A 20,630-nucleotide genomic window follows, 5' to 3' on the forward strand; every position below is an offset into this window, starting at 1 on the left:
TTTGTGATTACTGTTATGATATTTTGCTAATATTACGTCAGATATATGCGCTTTGAAGAATTACTCTAGCTTGTATAACTCACGGCTATAATTATAGTGATTTAGCCGCTTTCTGATTATTAATGTGGAATTCATGAGTAAACTTTATTCTGTAGACAATGCGGGCTCATAAACAATGCGTTATTATTAAAGCTCTATAATAAATAACATATCGATTGTCTCTGACACCCTAGAATACAATAAAACTTGAGCTTTCTAAATTATTGATAGGGCTATTATAGAAACTGAAAAAAGAATAACATATAGGCGGATTTATATCATAATTATCGCATATGTAGATGAATTTGCTCTTTTTCTAAGAAAACAGCCTCCTAATATTAAGAAAAACAACTAAGATTAATCTACTCAAAATATACTAAGTATGCCTTCAGGGCCGGACTCAAGATTTTAGTTCCGGGGGGGGGGTAACGCAAAAAAACTTTAAAAACACAATGCGGGCTCATAGACAATGCTTTATTATTAAATGTCTATAATAAATAATATGTCGATTGTCGTCTTTACGAGCCGGGCAAACATTTTTTGGGGGGTGGGGGAATTTGAACCCTACCCCCTACCTGGATACAGCCTTGTATACCTTAATAAGTTGTGATAGTTGGCTAATAATATTATATTTCTTGAAGGTCGTATCTCCTTTTTTTGCCTTTGACTTGCTATTGTCTTTTTTTCTCTGCTTTATGTTTGTCTTTATCTATATTTCTGAATTATATACCCTAGCATGTATATAGGGAGATGAGGGGAGTTAATCGCCCCCAATGGAAACATGAAGATGAATCCCAGAATCTCATCCTTCTAGGTGCAGCGTTTTTCTGGTGTAAAACCTTGAATTTGCAATGCTAAATTCATGCTTCAATTAGAGTAGGATTGAAATCCTCCATCGAGTTGTTTCCTAGAATGTAGCCCTAAAAACTACGATTCATGTGGCCACCTTACCTTTTTTTCATCCTTAGCATTGATATACTCAATTGAATATAGCCTAAAAGAGTGTATTATTTAGCTTAACTCGGCGCTCATTTGTTTTAGTCTTTAAAATCATATTTTTGTTCACTAAGATTAAAGACAACTTCGAAAAGAAGCGAGTAAAGATTTGGTGACTGCAAATGAGCGATATGTTGTAGTCTTTAGTCGCCAACTTAGATATGGCGGATATAACTAGATATAACTGCTATGCAGGTATATTTTAATTAAATATTTAATATACAGAGTTGGTTCTCGGCGGCCTGCTTTCCATAATTCTCTGCTGTATTTTCCGTAATTTTGCTATTAAAGTATTTTTATGTAAAGACTTTTTTGGGGGGGGGGCTTACCTCACCCCCATGTACTTTGAAATCTGAAATTTGAAATCGCTAACGTTTTAAGACCGAAAATTGCTCTGTGGCTTTTAGTGACAATTTTTTGTTAGGTTAGGCTAGGTTATGTTGAGTTTACGGTAGTTTTGCAAGAGAGAAAAGATGTTCAAAAAGTCAAAATGCATCTATTGGCAATAGTTTCATGACCCAAAAAAATTGTTCCGGTAATACCAACATTGACCGGTATGGTAAGTACACGAGGGGGGGGGGGTGAGCCCCCCCATCCCCCCAAAAAAGTTGTTACATAAAAATACTTTAATAACAAAATTATGGAAAATACAGCAGAGAATTATGGAAAGCAGGCCGCCGAGAACCAACTCTGTATATTAAGTATTTAATTAAAATATACCTGCATAGTAGTTTATCTTACTGAGGCTAAGCTAATTATCTTCAAACACATAGAAAACCCGGTTTTACTCTGATATAGAACTAGAGTGTGGTCACGATAACACGTAAGCACCTAATTAGCATGCTTATTTCTTTCAAGCCTCCCCCTATTAATTTTTACCCTTGTGTTTGTTGCACAGATATAACGTCTGAAAGCGCTGCTGTTTTCGAAATGTATGCCATTCTTTAAAATGTTTTTCGCTTCTTTAAAGGGTACAAATCTAATCAATGATTGTGGGTAATCGCTTCAACTCTATTTTACAGTCCCATTTCAAATTTCCCGGAAATATGTCTCAGCAAAAAAGTGGCAAATGCGGACTCAGTACGAAGAACTACAGGAAGTGTAATTATATTCAAGAATGATACTACTAGTTATCAAGTCTTATCCACCAGTGTTGGGTTGAGCTATACAGTCGGAGATACTATCTTCAAAAGGTCCAATTTAAATCGGGTGAAAATGTTATTTGTTTTCATTGAAAATACTATTAAAAAGTGCATTTTTGCATATTCAATTATATCCTAATTTGATCCAGGAAGTGATAATTTACTTGGGTACATAAAGATGAACTAAATTCTGGTAGAATTTTGTTCGCCGAGAGCAAACTAACATTTAGAACTGTTTAACGACACATGAATTTATTTCAAGTAAGGAAACTCGGGAAAAAAATATGCAAAAAGAGGCAAGTTACAAGAAAAATACATGGAATTGTTGGAAAACTTGGGCCTTGGGTGTTGGCGAGACCCCCACCCTCCCGCAGCGTAGAAGTCGATCTGAAGCTTCATCAGTGTTACTCTGTCCATCAGTGCTACAATATAGATACATTACGGGGGAAACTCACGGGGAAATAGCAAAATATCTTACTGCGAGGAACAGTGGCTCCACGCGTATGTGCTCAGTACAGATCCCAAAGTTTAGAGGACCAATAGAGAATAAGTTCTAAAAATTTTGCCCACAAATCTATTTTTGCATTTTCAATCCTTCTAATCATCCAGGCCACAAGTACAAGGTTCTGGGCTAATCCGTCCACATACAATTACCCCCGTGAAATTCAGCCACATATACAATTGAGTAGCCAAAGGGGCTTGAGATATCATAGAATAAGGTGAAGGTTATTGAAATATGAAATTAGTTGCAACTGTAGAAGGGCTGCCCTATGATGAAAGTGCACAGAATTACAGGCTGGAATTAAGAAGTAACTGTAATTACTTCTCGTGGACTTGATCTGGTACCGTCATCTATAGTACATGATACCAGTTCTCCCTTAGTGATGGAGAGTACGTCAACTAGCCCTATGTATCATAAGGTTTTCACTAACATGGAATCGATGTCCAAATTATAACCTAGAAGATTAAAGATGTACAGAGCTCCCTATATCAAATAAGCAAGCACATTATTTACTTTAAATTTTTTCTTTCTTTCCTGTGATAATTAAGGCCATATCCCTAAAAATATAGAAAAAGAAATAAAAAAAAAAACCTATTGGATATTCTGAGCATATATTCTACCAGTGTTTGGAATATTGGTAAATTTTTACCTAAATGCCTTCTTTTGTTCATTCTTTTTTGTCTTACTTTTTCTTTGGCTGATCGATTTTATGTGTGGCGAAAATTTTGCGGTGGGACTATGGGGGAGTTAATTATCTGGGAATTAGAGAATTACGTCATCATATTGCTTTTTTGTGCAAATTCCTGTCAAGTTTCGAAGTTGCCAAGACCCAAGTTTAAATGATTTCGATAGTTATAAAAGATATAAAAAGGTTCTCTTTTACCCCGATCTAATATTCATCATCTAAGTAGAACTTGTTTCTCTGACGCTCAATCCTAATGAAATACCCAAGTATGATAAAAATATAATACTTTAGAAACAAATCTGGGCTATATATTTGCATATTGGGAGTACAGTATGGTGGGTCTGCATGCCTAATGCATTAAGTATATGATAAAATATATAATATAAAAAATAAGTAAATTATAATAAATAAAAAATATACTATATAATAAATATATTAATATAATATAAAATAAGAATATGATAAAAATATAATACTTTAGAAACAAATGTGGGCTATATATTTGCATATTGGGAGTAAAGCACGGTGGGTCTGCATGCCTAATGCATTAAGTACAATTATTTGCATCTTATGTAGTAAGAATTTTTTCTAATTTTAGACTGTCCAAATACTTTACCCCCCCCCCTGATGTGCCAGTATATAGTCCAAATTATATATTTTCCGTCTTCTCTGTCACTTCTCTTTGTCTTGTCAAGTTGAAAGAAACCAACAAAAAAACGGCTTTACAATCCGTCAATCAATGAACAACTTGAGTGATGGGGGGGAATATCACACAAGTACCCAAAAAATTATTACTCTTTCTGCAAAAATGGTTGATTATATTTTTCAAATCCCTCTTGTTACTATGATTAAACACAAGAAGTTTTAATACGGACCATCAAATTACATCCATAAATGATTAGCCCGTCAGAAGGACTTTTTTGCACAAAGGCTTTTAAGAGACGTGAACTCGAGCATTATGACAGATCTAGGCCTAAGAAAAAATAAATAAAACGGATCGTCCTGAACTAAATTCATATCCTTACAAAAAAGTTTCAATGTCAACTTCTGATTTCATGGATATAACAGGATAATTTATTCCTTCACAAACTAATTCCATGAGGAATAGACTCCATTTAACTGTCTTTTCTGTCAATTTTTCGGCCATTTTACGCCTTCATGGAATGTGTCAAATGATATGAAGAAGAAACCATCGAAAAAGAATCACATACCGAAAATCAGTTTTAGCTAGAAGCTATTCTCATTATATATTCCGGCGTATAGTAATCGAATAATTTTCAACCAGACAGCATTGCCTGGATAATGTACATGCACTTTATATCGCAAGTCATTTCTGAAGCGATTTTATATTGTGTATCTCAATCAAACCTATCGGCTATAAAAGATTAAGACGGTACAAGAAAGGTTGGAAATATTGGCCTGCTTTGTCATATAGATAAAGCGACAGGTTTTGCCAAATATTGAAGTCAGATTCCAACGTTAACCGCGATTCACGCCACATATTTCTCCAATATGTAAAATGTGGAGGAGGGATTTTTAAGCTAAATAGATGGAAATTTCGTTGTTTTCGTTGACATTTTTTAATGAAAATACCAAAACGAATGTTTTTCAAAACCAGGGTTAGTGGTAAATGGTCCTCCGCCTAGATTTCGATAATAAAAAACCTTTTTTGGAGTTTAAGAAAATTGAAAAAAACAAAATGCTTTTGCTTCCTATATATTTAGAAAAATCTTTTTCCTCTCTTTATTAAGGTAATAGGCAATAATTTTCTGCCTACCCTCTTCGTGAATTGGTACCATTGACAGCCCAAATGTTTACATCTCTTCTTAACAAAAGAAAGTAATTTAATTTCATTTATGCACTCTATGGAAATATTTGATTCACTTTGCGCTTTTTTTTTATTTCGACAAACAGATGTTCTTTATGTGCATTACAGTCTGGAAGCACGGACGTCAACTAGATTGTTGCGTCAAAGTGGGACTGGAGGTACTAAGTAGTATACACCTACTAAAGACTGTTAGAACCCCTTGGTAGATATCAGAAAATGTCCAGTATTCTCATAGACTCCCATGGACTGGTGTCAATAAAACTTGTAGTTTTTGTGCAACTTAGTCACTGTCAACCATTTTCAATGAGTCCTTATGCCCAGAGGATTTATAGCCTAGAAACGACTTCTCATTATTGGTGTCAGAAAACTGAGACAATTTTTCAAAATTCTTTGCGTTTTTTTCCCTGTTGTCACACATCATTTGACGTTGATTAATGGTTTTGTATTTATTATGGAAATTATCGACGGTTAAGTTTCAGTACGTAATTGCTGGATCGTTTAGGCAAAGTTGTAATTTTACTCTTTTGTTTGGGAGGTTATCTTTCGTTGAAGTGATTCTAATCTTGACTGTTTGTCTCGCCGTTAATTAGAGAACGTATATATTTTTGTGTCTCTAGACAAGATTGGTGGTAAGAAAATTAATTAAAGCTTCGAAGATTGAATCAATGACATCCTGCCCGAGCTTAGGGAAAAAGAGCTTTCGGGACCATGGCACCGCCTCCTCCTCTCAGGATTCACCGTGTTTACGCTTGTTTTCTTCAATTTTCATTTTCTTAGTCAAATTTCTGAGAAATAAACTTTCGTGTAACTTTTTCTCTGAGTTGAAATCTAAACTCACCCCCTACATTTTCAAAAACTGGTGCCCCTGTATGAGAGATATTTTGATATCCCTGGATAAATACCTTTGTTTCACACAGTAGTTTAAATTTATCAAAATCCTGGGAGGGGGGCTATATAAAAATCGTGGAGGCTAATATCTTGTCTCGATTTTTTTTTACTGAAACTAAATTCAGCTTGGGGTAGGGCAAACCGACGTCTGGAGAGGGCAGTTGTCCCCCTGCCCCATGGCAAATTACATCCCTGGCAACATACCTTTGTAACAAAAACAATTTATTAAGATAAGACCTTATTTGAGGTGTACTAAGAAAAGTACTCGGGATTTGATTTTGAAATTAAGCTTACGGAATGTAGTTTCAGAATTTGGTTTATTGCATGAACTTTAATGGGGTAACAAGTAAGTAAATTGTCTTTTAATAAATGGATTTCAGACATGTCTTCGTACCAACTGACGGGGAGCGTTTCCTCCATCTATACTTTGTGCACGTATACAAAATAAAATTCTGTGCGATAAAAGCCAAATAAAAGCGAATATATAATATATTAATCTTATGTAAATTACGCTCCACTCAATAATATACCCTTTAATACGAAATTCGAAATTCTGTGTATTCCTACTATTTCTGTATAAGGAGGTGATCTAGATCATCCCGTGTATGCACATGTATATATATATATATATATATATATATATATATATATATATATATATATATATATATTATGTATATATATATAATGTCGAAAGTCCAGTCCGTATATGTCGAAGTCCAGTCCGTATTCGTTCTCCTTTCTACAAAACATATCTATCAAACTGTTTTCATCGAGCACAATTGCGATCAAGCCAAGTGGAATACCATGTTCCCCGAGATTTTTAGGATCAAACCATTATTTTGGTGTAAGATTGATCAAGCGGTAATCAGATTCTGCAATTAATGATAGGGTCTGAATGTAAGCCTCAGATGAACAGTTTTGCATAATTGGTGGAAGTTGGGTATTTAATATGCATGGGAAATAATAAAGTAGTTTTTGTCATGGTCAGAAGAGGAATTTGTCTTGTGATTGTTTATGATTGAAGTGTTTTGTGGTTTTTACAAATCCATACAAATTGTTTTAAATAAAAAGATTTTAAATTCCTTTGCATACCAATTACTAACCCCTGCGATTGCAAATATCTCGTCCGTCTACAATAAAATACAATGCCACATATAAATTTTGTTTTTGAATTAGCTGAACCATGAACGTGTGCATGATCTCATTTTTTTCAGGATGAAGGGGAATTTGCTGAAACATAAAAGTGAAGCTAATTATATGAAAAATATAGGAAACAGTGCGGAAATCATGAAACTGGGAGGGGGGCTTCCCCCTTCACTCGGGTACGTGCGAGAGATATATTATGTCCTACTTTTGCCCCTGGTTGTTCCTAGAGAGAGAAAAAACCTTATGCATCTTCCTCTCGATTCAGCCTATGGGGGGGAGGGATCTACGGGATGGCTGTCGGAGCACGTGTCCCTCTCAGAAGACTAGAAATGCACTTTATATAGGGTCTGAGAGGTGAAAAAACCTATGGAGAGCCTTTTTTATCGATTAACCCCTCCCCCCACATTAATTCGGTATCTGATCCTGCCTAAAAGCCATGATCGTAAGACTCCTATGAAAAGACGCAAGTTTCTTTTACTTCACCGAACTAATATAATGCCTCCAGTTCACTGTAGAAAGTCGCTTGTATAAGGGGGTTTGAATTCTAGTATGAATAAATTGATTGATTGATTTGGATTGTCAGCTTCGATATTGGTCAAATATACTTTTAATTCGGGCTTTTTTTTTGCTGCTTTTCTGTCCTGATGTTGTCGGAATCAACGCTACCGGTTGTCGACATTTCTTTTCAAGTAAATTTTTGTCGCTCAAAGAGATTACCTATGATTAAGTAGTCTCGGCGAAAGTCACAAAAAAGCAGTTATTTTCCAGCACAAACGTTCATAGTTTTTTCGTACGTCATATTTTCCTTAAAACGAAACGCAGTTGAGATCCATCTAAAAAATCTGTTGCACCCTATCATATTACGGAAATAGTACTTAAAGCAACTCAAGTACATTTCCACGTGCTCATATACATCAGCTGTACAAACGTACAGTTCGTAAAGTGTTATTGCCTTTTAAGAGGGTATTCCCCCTCCTCTTTGTAGTTGAATAACGAATTTCCCGTTTTGTGAACTGAACCACCCTTATTCTAAGTGAAGAGGGCGAAATGGAATGGGAAAAATTGATTTTCAATCAGTTCCTGCTCTAATTTATCGAAGACCTGTCAATAATATCTGTTTCTGTACTGCGATTCTCTGTTAGTGAAGTGTCGGCAGCATAATGTTTCGATTCTTGTCGGTAATTGACAATTTAGAGGAACGGTGGCGAACCTTTTGTCTTTGCTCCCCTTAGTTTTGACTCGGCGAGGAGATTTATCCCACCTTTGAAAATGAAATTGCTGCAAAGGAACGTTTCTGTGCTCGAAATAACCCGAAGTTGAGTATGTTTGTAAAGTATTGTTTATGGCGCCGATTTCGAACGCAAAAAGTTAAACCTATTTGGATCGTAATAATGACCATACCTGTTCAGGGGTGACGGGGATTTTCCCAATCACCACTCTCGCCAAGCGTTGAATCTAGATATTTAGACCCATTAATGCATATTATAGGCCATAAAGAGACCTCTGGCCATATAAGGGCCCCAAAATTTCAAGGTTTCTACAATTTCTTCATGATTTCTTTCTATTTTATGATAGTCGGATATTTTTGCTTTTTTGAGAAATCCCCCTTACTGAAATACCTACCGATGTAGCCTATGTACCTATATAGGCTAAAAATCAGAGACGGTTTTAGGTGGAGGTAGGGGGGGAGTGGGCACCTGCCCCGGGCACAGTAATTTAGGGGGTGCAAAATTTCAAATTAATAATCTAACGGCTATAGTTATTTTAAGCATTTATTTTGGTAGCTTCAGATATCCCCGGAAGAGCTATCTGAGGTCCGGTAGTCATAACATGTTGGCCTGTAGGGATCTAGGGATTCTTAAGGATCATGATAATGATGGGGTGCCAAATTAAGTGGGAGTACACCTTTGTTTCATATAGTCATATTTTTCACTAAACTGTCCTTTGTCAGACTAAAGTTATTTCTCAAAATCCAGGGCAGGGTCATTACTCCTTAATTTTCGTCCCTTTAAAGAAAGATATTCTATTAGACGTATGGTTAACCATTTCATTCAGTTGGGTAAACATCTGCTTTTAAACCTGATGGCTGCATATTTATTCCCTTTTTTTTAATACCAGTAATTCCAATTTAATATCAACTATTTCCAACCTAAAGGACTCACTTAGGATTATAGCCCTCCCCCCTCATATAGTCTCGAAATTTTTAAGTTTTGTTCACTACCTAAATCTAGGGGGGTAAATCTACCCCCCTCTAGAAATGGCTAAAGAATTTTTACATACTATTATGTTCAAGTACAATAATTTGGATGTCAAATCCAGCAGCAGTTTACTTTTGGGCTAGACATTAGTTCTATAAAAATCTACAGTAGAATACCATAAAATGTTAAACATAATTCAATAAAGATTAGATGTCCAGATAAATTTGACTGTAATAAAATATGTATTTTTCAGAGATTTCAATGCTATCAAATGTCAAAAATCGAATAAAAAGATGTCTTTTTTGCTGCATGTTGTCTTACACTATCCGATTGTATCAATGTCAAAACAGTGTGAATTTTTGCTGACATTTCGCATAACTTTTAATCTCGCTTAATCTTGACTCTTATTATTTTATATTTTTTGTGAAAGGATTTCATTGCACATACATACTTTTGACAATTAGTTAATACTCCTTTTTAGGAAAATATCTTGTAGGGCTCTCTTGTTTGCAAAAACAATAAACATTAAAGGGATTTATAATATTGACGGGTTGTCTTTTTTTTATAATAAGAGAATTGTCTTGAAGTTGTCTGTTCAAGTTTTTTTGTTCCTATTGTGCCTGTCTTAAATCATAAAATATGCCGAGAGGATTCAATTGTGTTGTCAATATTTGTGATGGGGCTTGGGTTTTTATTTTGTTTAAACAATTTAAGGGCTAATAAACCTGACTCATAAACATATTCTTTTCAAATAGCTGATTTTCAAGCAAAAATTATTGCATTAGTCATGGAAGCAGTGGTGCCAGTTGAGGGATAGGTGTAATTATCCACCCCCTAGATTTGATTCATATCTTCGTTTTGAAAAACGATTTTTATATCATTTTCATTGGAAAATAGAAAAATACCAAAATTGCCCCCCCCTAAGTTGATGCATTTGAAAAGAGCTAATTTTGCCTGACACGTGTTTCGAACACATATGGTTTTAATGTTATTTTGTTTTAATTCGCAGCAACCCCCTTCCCCCAAAGAAAACAAAAACTTGACGTGTTCTATTCATAATGAGTAATTTACTGGGCTGATTTGGATAAAAGTTATTCTTATAGTTGTGTCTGCTTGGGACCTAGTCCCTTCTATGATGAAATGAATGGAAATGGGAACCTAAATTGGCTCGTGTGCAAAGTTGGACAATGTGGCAAACAAGCTTGACCTATCATCAGCCTACAAGCAATGATCATCGCTCATTTTCTGGATATCCAAAGTACAAAGCCAAGCCAGGTTGTCTTCACTCAGTCGGACATAAAAATTCATACGGTTGAGCGTGCAAAAAGAAAAATAATAGTAGGGTCATATTTCATGGGTAGTCATGAATTTTTCGACAACCCCCAGGGTAACTGGTTGTATGTCCAATGGCCCCCACTATGAGGTTCTTTATCCTGTAAACACATTCATCATTGTCAAAGAATAAGGACAAATCAAAAGGACATAAGGCTAGACAAGAAGGCAGATGTTAGAAACTCGGCGAGCGTGGACTTGTAATTGTTAAGAACTATGTGTCCTTAGAACTCCCAGGGGAAGGAAGTGGGCCTTTGATTATCAATCGCTTTCTTCTCATGAAGGTCCTGTTATTAATGGTACTTGATTTCATTTTCCCACTGGCTGCAAAAGTTTCTCTAAAATGGGTGATGGGGTTGTGATTCAAAATCTATGAACCTTGGACTGAGATATTAAAGTTCAAAGCATCTTTAAAAAAATATAAGCTGATATCTATTTGTATTCATCATTACAGTTTTGCAAAGGAATGCATAGAAAAAAAATATTAAAAACTAACTTACTTTAATTTATTATTCTATGATTTTGAAAAAGTGACAGCTTATCCTTATGAATTTTGTTTTAAAAAGAATTATCAACATTTCTTACATTTATAAGAATGTTTAAAACGTAATTATTTGTCTTAAATAAAATCACGAATATAGTCGTTCTTAATTTAGAGGACATTTGCTTCTTTGTAGTTTAAGATTCAGAACTAATGAAAATGTTCGGGATATCTTATCACAGACCTCGTCTAGTGAGGGATCATGAAACTCCGAATTTGACACCTCCCCCCACCAATGTAAAAAATACACAATTTTTTATTACATAATGGCCTAACAGACACAAAGCATTCCCCCTTCCCTTTACAAAGCACGATGCCTTTGTTTGGATCAGTGCCTTGCAAAGGCGCATCCAGGATTTTTGTTTGTGGGGGGGGGGGTACAATAAAAAACTTAGAAAAACGTACCAACATTTTTATAGGTGCATTTTTGCTATGATTTTTTTTTTTGGGGGGGGGGGTTCAAACCCTTTATTCCCTTCCCCCTGATCCGGTTTTGGTTGCCTATTTATGTTGTATGATCCTTATCCTTTTTTTGTTAAATGGTATATCATATCTGAGTATGCCTCCCTCCTGAATAAAATTCAGGGCACAACCCAGGCATCATCAAGTTGTCGATGATTTTTTTTTTTTTTTTTTTTTTTTTTTTTTTTTTTTTTTTTTTTTTTTTTTTTTATAGGGTCAATAACTTCCATGGGTCTAAATATTAAGTTTTATTTACTCGATGCCTCGGAAGTTATAATAAGCAAATGTGGATATACCTGCAACTATCCATACACTGATTAAAAATTATAAAGACATGCTTAGGAGTTTGAGGAAAATAATATTATACCCAAAATTAGATTTAAAGTTCCAAATACACCGAATTGGAAACTTTTTCCATGGACCCATCTTAGGCCTATTCATACCTGAAAATTGTGATCTTCAAAAAAAAATATAAAAATTATGAAGCTTTTAGGCTATTTATCACATTTTCATCAGCGTTGTCACGTGGAACCATAAAAATATGCAAGCAAACCTAATTAGCTACTAAAACTCTTTTTTGTCCTTAATAATTGAATTATTAACAATCTTTATATTCCAGAAGACAACTACACCCGCAAAGGGAAGCCACACCTTAAGATATTTGGTGCCATATTTTTTTAGCTTGGTTTTTAGCTGATTTTCCATCAATTTGTTTTAATTTAAATTTTGCTCCCGCTAAACAATGCAACACTGCATATGGAAGACTTTGTCATTTGAAATTGCATTTCAATTTTCCTTATTTTGAAATTCTGCATATATATATATATATATATATATATATATATATATATATATATATATATATATATATATATATATATATATATATATATATACTAGCTGTTGGGGTGGAGCTTCGCGCCACCCCAAAACCTAGTTGGTGGGGGCGCTTCGCGCCCCCCCAAGCCCCCCCCCGCGCGCGTAAGTACTTACGCGCCATATTAGTTACGCGCCATTGTAGTTGTGTCCCTGTGTCCCACCTGTGAATATAGATAGATATATATATTTTTTTAACTACGTAAAACTTGCGAATATACAACATTCTTGGCTGTCCGATTGTCTGTGCATATAAATAGATTGTCAGGTTTACCGACTCTTGAACATACAACATATAATTGTCCATGGGAAAAACAATCTTTATTCAGATCTATACCTCATTATTCTAATGATTGCCCTTGAGCTTTGTTGATGGTGATTGCTAATCGAACATTCCCTGTGTCCCCGTCGTCATTTATATATCCCCCTGTGCCCCCCTGTGTCCCCGTTGTTGTTGTTTTCCTGTGTCCCGGTGTCCCAGTCTGTAATTTCTCTTTGAGTGTCGCGGTCGTCATTTATATTCCCTGTGTCCCGGTGTCACGGTCGTCATTTTTGTCCCGGTCGTCATTTGTGTTCCGGTGTCCCGGTCTGTAATTTCTCTTTGAGTGTCCTGGTCGTCATTTATATTCCCTGTGTCCCGGTGCTTTGTTGATGGTGATTGCTAATCGAACATTCCTTGTGTCCCGGTCGCTTTCTCTTTGAGTGTCCCGGTCGTCATTTATATTCCCTATGTCTCGGTGTCCCGGTCGTCATTTGTGTCCCGATGTGCCGGTCTGTAATTTCGTCAGTCGACACACAAACATGACGTCACTCGACACACACACAGACAACTTATATATATATATATATATATATATATATATATATATATATATATATATATATATATATATATATATATATATATATATATATATATATATATATATATATATATATATATATATATATATATATATATATATATATATATATATAATATATATATATATATATATATATATATATATATATATATATATATATATATATATAATATATATATATATATATATATATATATATATATATATATATATATATATATATATATATATATATATATATATATATATATATATATATATATATATATATATATATATATATATATATATATATATATATATATATATATATATATATATATATATATATATATATATATATATATATATATATATATATATATATATATATATATATATATATATATATATATATATATATATATATATATATATATATATATATATATATATATATATATATATATATATATATATATATATATATATATATATATATATATATATATATATATATATATATATATATATATATATATATATATATATATATATATATATATATATATATATATATATATATATATATATATATATATATATATATATATATATATATGGTTGCGCAAGCTTACGCCTTACCAATTAGAGAAATCAGATTTAATTTCCAGTGTTCTTGGTACTTAAAAAAATATCCAATAGATGTAAGTACTCTACTGGGACTATTGTGTGTTGCTATGTTTGTCAGTGTAACATCTGTTGAAGCATCGCTGTTCATCTAATGCTCACCCTAAGAGTAATCCACAAAACGGAGGAAATTCCGAAATGAAATAAAGCGAGATAATAGTGAAGGGATTGTATATTAACGTGTAATCGAGTAAAGACCTTGTTTACAGCTAAGTAAACGCCATCCATAACGAAGCTGACATCCATTGAAGTTTTCTACACTAGTCAAGGCTTGGTCATCGAAGAAAGGAGTTGTTGATGGCAGGGGTGAATGCAGAATTAATTTTTGGGAGACATTGATAACAATTTTACTCTCCCATGGGTTTTTGTCGTTCCTCAGATCCAGTAACTAGTGTAATTTTTTTTTTTTGGGGGGGGGGGGTGAGGCACGTGCCCCTAATTTCCCCCCGATGTGGTCCAGATTTATTAACATAAAGATATGTCGATTTGCATTATCTAAGGCATATACATTTAATTACGAAGGGTTGAAATACTACACTATGTTTTGATTGACTTGGAGACTGGCATTGACTTGGAGACTGGCATTGACTTGGAGACTGGCATTGACTTGGAGACTGGCATTGACTTGGAGACTGGGACAAACACGATAATCCCTATACTCTCTGTGGACTCGCTAGGATCGAACACGAGCGTAATTTTATGCCCATGCATGTTGACAGGGTGTTTCCCCCTTTAGTATTTACCCAGAAGAATACCTCTCCCAGATAAATGGTTTTTCAAAAAGACTCTTAACTAAGAATAAAATTTATGTGTTTAAAGGGAATAACCACATATGGAGTCTTGCAAAAAAAAAAGTTGAACCACGTGTACGAAATGGCTAAAATTAAGAATTCATCAGCTATTTTTACTTATCGTCACCTCCAAAAACTGCGAAGATAATCAGTCTGGTCATAAGGGTATCTTATAATTACTAAAGTTGTTCCGAAGCTTTTTTTTTTTACCGGGTACACCGTATAGTAGTTTCAAAGTAATCTACCCCGAAGGTGATTGGATCACATTCAGATTTTCTATGACGTTTTTAGCTGAAAGAGTATAATAGGAAAATTTGCAAAAAAGGAATGCTTTTCTGCTCAAGGGGCTACGGACTTGGTGTTTTAATTTACGGCTGAGATGCTGAGGTAGAACCAGTTGCATGTACGTGAAACCAAGTGCCTTCTATGAGGCCTGATGAGTGGGGTAAAGGTAGGGCTGGAGGCCCACTTGGAGATACAAAGTTGTTTAGTACCTGCAACAGAACAGTGCGCAGCCCCTCGGTTGTATCACTGAGGATTGCGACAGTATTTTTAATGAAATTCTGAATAATAACAGTAATTCCTCATCTACGTAATTTATATTTCTGTCAAGTTTTTTAAATGTTGGGAAGGGCTTAATAAGCCCTACAAAAAGTCTCAAACTCAAGATGGATCTATTGTTTGTTTTTAACTTTTAATGTTTACAGTTTAATATAAAAAAAATTACATAATATCTTGGCTGGTAGAAAATTCTTGATGTCGGTATATATTCTAAATATTTATTTTTAGATCTCTTGCGGATCTAAAAACAAAGCACCAGTGAAAAATGCCCAGCACCAGTGAAAAATGTAGGGTTTGCCCCCCCGCCCATTATTATTACCACAACATAAGTAGATCATAGAAAACCCCCGGTTTGGTGGCCCTCAGAGAATAAGGAGAGCCGTCCTCCTTGCCCCCCCCCCTAATTACGCCACTGATTTCATGCTCATTTTAACTTTGTTCCTTCACGGGATAATTATGAAATGATTATACATAGAATATTATATGAATATTATGAAAGAGTTTGTTTATAGGAATGTTTATTTTTTGTCCACGTGCATAGAGGGAGAGGAGACGTCCTCTTCTCACAATCTCATTATTTCAAATTCTATTCCCCTGTTTTGACAAATTTGACATGGTAAATTTGTCTGTGTGTGTAATGTAATGCACTGTGGCCTGGGTGAGTAACGCTGGCGTAGCTCCAGCAGTTTTATTTGGAGGGGGGCAAGAGGGGTCTACATTCGGAGAGTCAAGGGAAAAGTGCTATATAATAATTTTTCCTCCAAATTATTGGGGAGGGGGCAACTGCCCCTCCCAGACGATGCCACTGTTGAGTAATGTGTGTGCGGGACCCTTCGTTCGATTTTCCAGAAGTCTCGTGATTTTTTGCACTTATAATGCACTTTTTATATTTTATATTTATATTTTTTATATTTAAATTTTTTATATTTTTATATTTTACACTTTTCTAATATTTCGTTTTTTTTAATGCTCTTCCCCACAAAACATCTCTGCACACATTGGCAGATCCAGGGGGAACCGGCCCAGCCCAAGATTTATTCTGGCGCCCTCTTATCCTTTTTTTTCAATTTGTCAATTCGGTCAATTATTGGGTCATCTGTCACATTGCCTACCCCCCAAGATTTTGCTCCCTGTCTGCACAAGTTCCTGGTAGTAATATTATTACTCATAATGTAAATTTTCATTCTTGCAAATCCTTTCATAAAAAATCAAAATATTGGAAAAATAGGACTTGTAGCGACTGTAAAATTTCCAAATCATTTTATCCGTATCCAAAATTTCACATTTCCCTTAACATTAAAATTACAGAAGATGTATAGGCTACCTGCTAAACAAATTAATGGGACCAGTAAGAAGAAAAAGACAATCCTCACTGGTATAAATTGTTGCATTCAACTTGTTTGTCAATTATTTAAAAAATGATCTGATGGTGTTCATTGGTTGAGTGGGGACACGAGAGGGCATGTGACCCTCTACATTTTGAAGAATACTTTTGAGGGATATTTCCATTAAAAAAGGACTTTTCTTGGTATTTTCGGTAATCAAATTGACAAAAAGTGACGAATTTTCCCTATTAGATGTCAAAAAATATATTATCTGAGTTTTGTATTATGTACCAAACTTTTAGATTCTGAGAAAGGGGAGTGATGGCCATACTTAAATGACGCCTCTGCTATGTAAAATGGTACGTCTTCTGCATTCGCAAATTTGTTGTTACTGAAGCCTAGCCGTTTACATTAATAAGTCCCAATTTTTCAATCTTAAAAGCACAAGTCGTGTGAATAGATTTTCTAGCCGGGTATGGTTGTACTGTGGTATAACTGGCTGGGTCGAAACCCATATCGCTTTGGGGTATAAACTTCGTTAATCATGAGAGTTACATCCATGAGGTGTCGAAGATGACAGGTTCACTGATGGGGCTCTACCCAATTGGCTTCAGGGGCCTACATTTAAAATAGCTTGACATTGCACCTAATAACCCTTTTATATGATCGAATTTTATTTCTTTTTATCGATGACTATCAATTGATTAGGAGATGCTGTAGACAATGGCGAGACAATATTTATAACAGTTGGAGATCTCATGAATTCGAATTTTAACTGTGTGTTCAGCTGGCCAGGATACAAATGTTTTCTTTTCGAATGATTCGGCAGAATTCAAGGGCCTTAATTCTGGACACGAAGGGGTGTCTTGATATAGGCCTATTGTAACTATGAACATAGACTTGATCGATATTAAATTCAATTGAATTAATGGATCTGAGTCTTTTATGTGCGTAAAATAATGGTGATTTCAATCAAATGGATGCGCACTGTTTGATACGGGTATACATTTTTTTTCCCAGTTTTTCCGTGGTATGTGCCTCTGATTTACATTTAATGACCTTGTAAACCCCTTAAGTTTTATCAAAACTTTGATAAAGAATCAAAAAACAAAAATACAGCTATAATCGTGGGGATAGTCTCGGGTTAAAAAATTCAAAGTTTTGTTTCTTATATATTCAGATCTGTGGAAACTAATGTTGAATCTCACTGCCTCACGATTTGTGCTGGCACAGATAAAGGTTTCTGAAACAGGGTTTTGGACATGCCAGAATTTTCTTGCTTGCGCGTAATGCACAAGTTTATGGTTTTTTTTTCAAATATTCCCCTACCCAGGAATGTACGAAGGAATTTTTCCAAAGAGGAGATACTTAAAATTTTGTGGGAAGGGTCACAAATTCGTATAAAAACGTGGTAAAATATATAAGTTGCGTAGAAATATATACGAAATTATAGCAAAATCGCAAAAAAAATATTGAAATTTGCCCCTCCCTTCCACCTTCCGTACATGCTTGTTCCAACCTGTTTATCTGTCCTAGAAGTAAAAGGCCGAAATTAATTACTGAATTAGGCTGGAGCCAAGAAGACTACAAGAAAACCTATAATCCATAAACTTGGTTTTATTCTTCAAACTTTTGTAGAAAAAAAAACACACTGAGAAAGAAAGAATGAATATTTGTAGCCTATATATCATTTACAAAATTTACAAAAAACTAGCCCAATATCTTATTTTATGTTTACTTGTGACATAACCCTCTTACATTAATACTAAAATTTTTAGAGATATTTTGTGGATTTAACGACATAATTTCACTTTTGTTTCAGAAACCATAAAACTAAATTTGAACGGAAAATAATCGTAAACGATAAGTATTCTCCTCCGTTTCTTTATAACTGCCCAATGGCTTCAAGCCAGACTCCACCTTTTGCTGTATTTTATCACTATTTACTTTTTGCTCTTTTGTCTTTTCTAAAATGGGAATTATGGAAAGCAGTTTACTGAACATCTTTTTCTACTGTTGGAAAACGACTGACAAAAATGTTGGATCGTTTATATTCAGGCTCACACATACGAATGTATGGTTGAAAAGAAGGGAAGCAGAAGATAGAAAGAACGATAAATAGGTAAATTATATGTAAACCACGGGACAGTTTTTCAGAATCTGGATCAATTGGAGATCCAGTCAAGGTTGCATTCAGGAGGTGGGTACCGGGTTTCATCCCTTCCCAAGAGTTGTTTGTCCAGTTTGTAAATTAAGAAGATAATTTCTTAAACCACATTGGCTTGCTATACCATAGAGAAAGAAAACGATCAAACATGAGGTTTTTAAAGGCCAAATGAAAATGCTTAAGAAAACACAGAAAGTGAATATTTCGAGAGAACAGCCGCCTCTCTTCTTCAGCGCGATTAGTTTCAAAAAGGTAACTAATCGTAAATTAGTTACAAAAATGCATGTAAACAAATTTTTGATGTGATTGGTAAGGTTTGCTGTATCTCCCCCGAACAAAAATCCCGGATACGCCCTTGGATCTAGTATTGATTTTGGTACTTGTATGCAACACCCTCTACCTAATATTCTTCTAATATGTTTTTTGACGCTCAATCCTAATAAAATACACCTAAGTATGATAAAAAATAAAATACTTTAGAAACGAATTTGGGCCATATAATTTGCACTTTAGGGGAGTGGGGGTAAAGTATAGCGGGTCTGCATGCCTAGTGTGTTAGGTAAAATTATTCTAGATATTATGTAGTAAGAAGTGTTGGTACTTGTGGCTTACAGCCATCATACCCAAGAAGTGAAGTTAGGTTAATCTTATTGAAACATTTTTCACTTCATAATATGAAGAATAATTGTAGCTAACACATTTTGCATGCAGATCCACTATGCCACCTAATGTGCAATATATACAGCCGAAAATATATATTTTCCAGCTATTCCCGCAATGCGTCTCCCTCGTATCAACCCATGCAGGCTATTTGTAAATTGAATCAACTGTGACGAAACAAAAAAATGGAAAAACACGTTACAGGTGGAAAAATGCGTTGAAAATATATAATTTGGGCTATATATTTACACATTAGGGGAACTGGGGGTAAAGTATTGCGGGTTTACATGCAAAAGATTTTAACCACAATTATTCTGCATATTATGAAGCAAGAGTTGTTTCATTAGGATTAGCCTGACTTCACTTATTGGGTGTGGTGACTATGATACACAAATAACGAATTGTTTTCCAACTTCGTACCTTCCAAATACTTTATTCCCCCCCCCCCAATGTGCAGATATGTTGCCCAAATTATATATTTTCCATTTATGCTGCCACTTCTCGCTGTCCTGTCTCACGCTAAGCATAAAGAGATTAACAAAAGGCCGGTTTTTTAATGCGAAATGAATGAACAACTTAAGCGATGGGGGTATTTCATTCAAGTACCTTGATTTTTGTCGAATTTTGTAAAAAAAAAAAAAAAAAATTATTTCGTTGCTTCACTTTCTTTTTTGGCCTTTTTTTGCATTCCCACTCATAAAACCTTGTGAGGGAATATGATGACGTATTTCAGTTTTGTTGTTTAAATATATTGTCGTGTAGATTTGAATAATTCTGTGCGTCTATCTAACCCAGTTCGGAAAATCCACTCGTGTACTCTTTATCAGCATTTTTCAAAAATTAATGCTTCGACCTATCAGTGAGTAAAACTTTAGCGTAAAGAACGAATTTGTTAACAGGATTGATATTGTTTGATACGAAATTTATTGGACGTTCATCATTGCAAAAATATC

General features: G+C 34.6%; 1 protein-coding gene across 3 annotated transcripts in view; it reads left to right on the top strand.

Moving 5' to 3' along the window:
- LOC136031034 (latrophilin Cirl-like) overlaps nucleotides 1-20,630 on the top strand; it is a 139,306-nt gene that overhangs the window by 16,601 nt on the left and 102,075 nt on the right. The gene's annotated exons all lie outside the window — the stretch shown is intronic.

This window comes from Artemia franciscana, chromosome 9 (assembly GCF_032884065.1).
Source record: "Artemia franciscana chromosome 9, ASM3288406v1, whole genome shotgun sequence".
Classification (NCBI taxonomy): Eukaryota; Metazoa; Arthropoda; class Branchiopoda; order Anostraca; family Artemiidae; genus Artemia; species Artemia franciscana.